Source organism: Chelonoidis abingdonii, chromosome 4 (assembly GCF_003597395.2).
Source record: "Chelonoidis abingdonii isolate Lonesome George chromosome 4, CheloAbing_2.0, whole genome shotgun sequence".
Classification (NCBI taxonomy): Eukaryota; Metazoa; Chordata; order Testudines; family Testudinidae; genus Chelonoidis; species Chelonoidis abingdonii.
The window spans coordinates 92,240,311-92,245,952 of NC_133772.1; positions in this window are offsets into that span (position 1 = coordinate 92,240,311).

Below are 5,642 nucleotides of genomic sequence, written 5' to 3' on the forward strand. Positions count from 1 at the left end.
ACACCTAGTTTTATTATATACACACACAATAGTGCACATTCTGTCTGTTTTCAGTACCTTTGTTGGATTGGCTGCGATGACAACGTGCTGCAGCACTGACTAATCTTTACCGGTCATTCATTACCCACTGGAGACTGTAAAGGCCTTTGGTTGGCATGATCAGTGAATGAATGTATTTTCTGGTAATAAAGAAGCACTTATGAGTCATGAGGCTGCTGTGTGTGTAAACTTGGCCTATGAAAAACCTAGCAACAGTCCAGAGGAAAAGCTATTGCAATTCACCTCTTTCTAAAGTTTATGCTGGTTGCAGCAGATTGTTCAAATTCATTTGCAGAGATTTTTTGTATACCTTCATCTCAGCAAAACTAAACAGGGAAGATGTTTAATGTTACAACAATCCTGCCTCTGTCAAATCATGAGTATTTCCCCCAGTTTAATGGCTGTGGCTTTTTGAATGTGGAAATTTTACTTTGAAAGTGCTGTTCAACTCTTCAGCTTCACTTTGCAAGAGAGGGAGAATCCATGATTACTCAATATTGGAGTCATTTTTTTGAACGGATGGAATTAGGGTTACTAAAGCAGGAATATTCCTTCTACTATAACATCAGAGAAGGCACATCACTGAGCCAGAGAGGGAGGGAGGGATGTTCTCTTTCATCAAAACAGAGAGGAACTAACTTCAACATCTCATTGACATTGAAGGGAATTGCGACATGTATGACCATCTTGCCCAGTTATAACATAGTCCAATTGTAATTTTTATAGATAGAGTTATACAGATGATTTCTAGTGTGGTATCTGCTATTGTTTTAATACAGAGCTGATCTCCTGGGGAGAAGCTATGATTGACATTCTAATTAAGGTCTGTTACTAGAAAAGGGTTGAGTGCAGCAGTTAGGAAGACAAAAGGAGGGTTAACTGGAAAATTTACGAAGGCTACTTTCTACGGTGAAAGTTCCCTGGAGAGTATAAAAACACAGGACATTGAAACAGCCTTTTGGGGAAGACCATGTGGCGGGACGATGACTCACTGGCCTGGTGCCTCCTGCTGGTTGTCCTGGGAATTAGCTCTTCCAGCCCGGAGCTCCCTCTGCAGGCCAGTGTCTCGCCTGTCGCTGGCCCTGTGTCCCTCCTGGACCCTGGTGCCCCTCTGTGTCAGGGTCCTGCCCCAAGCAGTGACCTATAATTTGGGTCTCTCCACCCTAGAGAACCCCCAACCTCCTGTCCCCACCTTGCCTCAGTGGCTACTGTCAGTCATCATCTAGCCCCCGATTCCTGGGGCAGACTGCAGTCTATAAACCACTCATCATCGGCAAGGGGGGTTGGACCAACTGCCTCTACCTATATCTGGGCTGCCTCTCTGCAGCCCCAGTACCTTTGTGGGCCTTTAACTCAACCTGCAACTTTGCTATGCTGGAGCTCCCCAGATCCATCTGCTCTTCCCCAGCACTGCTCCACCCTAGATGCCGTTCTCAGCTTCCCAGGCAGCCAGGTCCTTCTCTCTCAAGAGGTTAGAGAGAGAGTCTTAGTCTCTGGCCCTCAGCCCTCTTATAGGGCCAGTTGTGGTCTTATAGGGCCATGCCTCATCTGTGATTGCTTCCCCCAATCAGCCTAGCTCCCCCCACCGCCCCAGCGTAGCCCTTTCCCAGGGCTGCTTTAAGTCTTTCAGGGCAGGAGAGGGGTGACCACCCAGCTACAGACCCACATACATTTATCTGTAGATTACAGGAGGAAATATTGTTAAAGAAACAGCAATGTATGTTTTGCACCTTAAAGCAAAGAGATTGAAATAAATATTTACTCCCAGTGGCAGAAGAAGATGTTTAATGAGAAGCTATGTGTACTTTTGAGACAAAGTTAATGAGGTGATGCCTGGGGTGAAATCCTGGCCCCATTGACTTGAATAGCAAAACACCCATTGCCATCAATGGGGCCATGATTTCAAACCGGTCAGAGACTCACAGAGGTTTTTGGGGGCCCAAGGCAAAATCTGAAACTGAGGCCCCCTAACTCACCCAAAAATATTGCCATTAAGGGGACGCTCTGGGGCAGGGGGTTGTAGAGGTACCTGCTCTGCATCCACCCCACATTTGAGGATCCTGTCCCATGGGGCTGGGCCCACTCCTCACTGCGGGCATTGCAACATGGTATGTGGAGTCACAGCCAACCCACTCACATGACAGAAGGGCAGCTGAGTTGTGCTGCAGCTCCCCGCACCAGGTCACACCACCACTCAGTTTGGGGGACCTTTCAACTGGCAGCCTGAGGAAACTGTCTCTTTTTACCCCCATCCCTGCAAAAAATTAGTAATGAATTGGGCAGGTTACAAGGCTGAAATGGCACTTCCCATGTTAAAGCAAATATGTTCTCCCTGTTCTGTAGTTTGCCAATAAAGTCTTCTGTTTTCAGCTGAGTTAGGCAATATCAGAGATGTTTTTTGCTGATTCTCCCGAAGGAAAGACCTCTGGCCACAGGGGAAAGAGAATGGTGGATACCCCAGCTGACATCAAATGTCAATGGCATGGAGAAAGCTAGCATCCATCTAGAACAGGGACACTAAAAAATACAGAGACAGGGACCACCAGCTGTGAGCAAAGGAGGACAAGATGACCCCAAAGATACAAGGCTCCCTCAGAAGTCCTCAGAGTAGGAGTACTGAAAAATCCCAAACAACTGTAAGTGTTACGGTAGTATCCAGGGGCCCAATCAGAACTGGGTTCCAGCTGAGCAAACACAACTGCTGTTCCTTTGCTTTCAGTGCATCCCCCTTGCTAGAGAAACTCCCATTGTGAAGAGACTTTAAAGTCAGACTCTCTTCACCCTGACTGCCAGTGAGGCCTTTCCACTGCCACTCCCTTCTCTACTTCTCCCTCATCAGTATGTGTGTGCATGCACAGGCAGGGAGGAGAAATTCATAGTGAAGGATACAAATCCTTCACTGTGCAAATCCTGGAGCCTTGCTGCCTAGAAAGTCAATTTCAAACAAGGTAGGTGGAGTCATCTCTTTTATTGGACCAAGTTCTCTTGGTGAGAAAGAAAAGCTTTTGAGCTTCCACAGAGCTCTTCTTCAGTTCTGTATGAGCTTGAAAGCTTGTGCTGTTCACCAACCATTGGTCCCATAAAATATATGACCTCACCCACCTTGTCTTTCTAATACCCTGGGACCCACACGACTACAACAACACTGTAAATTTCAGACAAAGCTCTTTTGCCAGCCCCATTTTTTTAAACTACTTATTGAAACTTACCTAAAAAACAGCAACGTGCCCTACTTCTCCTATTCAACCCAGGAGCAATAGGTTTATTTCCACCTTCGGCTGCCTCTTCCCAGGAACCGTGCTGGACAGCTCACATATGGAAGGTTTTCTTTGCAGCCACAATGGTTAGAAACAACAACAACAACAACAAAAAGTTAAAGCTTAAACTGTGCAGATGGCACTGAAATGGAGCATGTGAGTGTGCGTTCACTGGTGGAAGGGGAGTGAGTGGAGAAACAGCACGTGGAATTGTTTCCCCTTCCCTCTTGCCCTTCAGTTCATCAAGACTCTGAGCTTTATTGCTTTTTGAAGATCTCGCCAAACAATTATAACCCATTTTGTCCCAGATCTCAAAGTTAATTTGAGCTCAAAATAAATATATTGCTAAGGTTAATTATTTTTAAAAGAAATCCACTTCACAAGTTAAAAGGTGTGTAGCTGTACAGTACCATCCATTCCTCAGAGGCCTCTCAACAGCTCTGAGGCATGTCTGCAACATGCAGTGTCGTTATGAACCTATAGCTCCTCTGGATTATTCCTTGCTTGCTGTTTAATTAGGCTATTAAGATTGTCCTACCTCAAGGAGACTTGGGACCTAGAAAAGCTTCTTCACTGCCATAGAATCTTGTTTGTAATAAGGAGTCATTTCTTTTCTGCGGGCACCTAAAGTGAACTCACTTCCTCCTGGCCTCAGTTAAAATACTGGGTGTAAGAGCACTGGAGAGCTCTGAGAGTGATCAAACCGGGTACTGTGCCTTCTGTCTACCCATATTATCCACAATCTAATTTATGTATATGTGGATGCCCCAGCAGGGTCCAACGCTAATCAACTTCAAGGCTCAAACAGACTATAGGTATTATTATTATTTGTACTATTTGGAGCCCTAGTCATGGTCCAGGACCCCATAATAAACAGCATTAAAATCCAGATTTACTGCAGTGGTTAATTCACAACACACACCCTTGATTCTTGATAGGTCACTATATCAACAGGCTCTTGAGTTCAGAGCAGATTAAATACAGTATCTTTCCTTTCATGCCATTTAACCTTGTAGACAGCAGCATTCTTAGCCCAGGCAGAGACTGTTCTTCCCTAGAACTGAGGGTCTCTCTTGTAGCTCTAACAAGTCCTTACTTTACTTCTGAGGCCGAGCTGTCACCCTCTCTTTCCAGACCTGGCAGCTTCCCATTGCAGGAGAGGGGGCACGGTAGATATGTTTCCTTCCCTAAAAGGAAATTTAGTAAGCCTTTTTTCCCTTTGTGGGGATAGGATGCATGTGCTCCATCATGCAATAGCTTGCCCAGCTTCAGAATGCCAGACTTGGAAACTTAAGCCTTTGTATTTCCACCTGCAATTATAATGAATAAAAAAGCTGCGGCATTCCAACAAATTTTAAGTGCTCGCCATTTAACCATGCTGCCCTGGAAGCTCTTGATCACTGTATTTTTGAGTCCTCACTCTATAATTAAATAAGAGCTAAGAGGTTAACATCCCTGATTATTTTTTTAAAATGTTTGTACAAAGCAAGCTTGTATTGGTTTGGCTCCTGTCTGCAAGTAAACACTGTCCCAAAAAACCCGTGGTAAATGTTGCCTTTGCAGAGAAGAGTAAGATCTTGCACAATAAGCCAGAAAGTCTAAGTTATTGGGGTCCTTAGTGTAAGCAGAGTCAGGATGAGCTGTACCCTGACATCTGGTGGTTAATTATGGGAAGTGTGGAAAGAATGTCCGGAATGTGAAATCTCAAATATTTGCATAGGCACGCCTACCCCATCCCAGACTGCCGAGCTGTGGGACTGCTTTGAGACAGAAATGACTCAAACTCAGTTGGGTGGTACTTGCTAGACAAGGGACAGGGGTTCCAAAACCCAGTGAAGAGAGAGAGGTTGGGGACAGGTATTTGTGCCTGGTGGTGCAGGCTCCTTGTGGAGCCAGATGCATCAGTTGCACCCCCTCCTCTCTCCACTGTGGAATGTCAGAGTTGATTTTTTTATTCCCTTAAGACTCTAGATACAGGTTACTGAACTGAACTCACTTTGGGCTAATGGTGCACTAGCACTGGGGCTCCCTTACTATGTGCTGAAATCACAAAAGAGCTGAAATTACAAAAGAGCTGGGAGCACTGAGTGCTGTGCTAATTAGTGGGGGAGCCTGAAGCTATACTGTGGAACAGAGCAGCTGGCAGAGTGGAGCAGTTTGTGGGGATGGCTGGAGCGGACCAAGGGACAGCTGGTGGAGCGGAGCGGCTGGCAGAGCGGAGTAGCTGTGGAACGGGTGGAGCAGCCCACAGAGAGAGAGGAGCCGAGAAGTTTGCAGGGACAACTGGAACAGCTCACGAGGCAGCTGGTGGAGCGGAGCAGTTTATGAGGACGGCCGGAGGAGCAG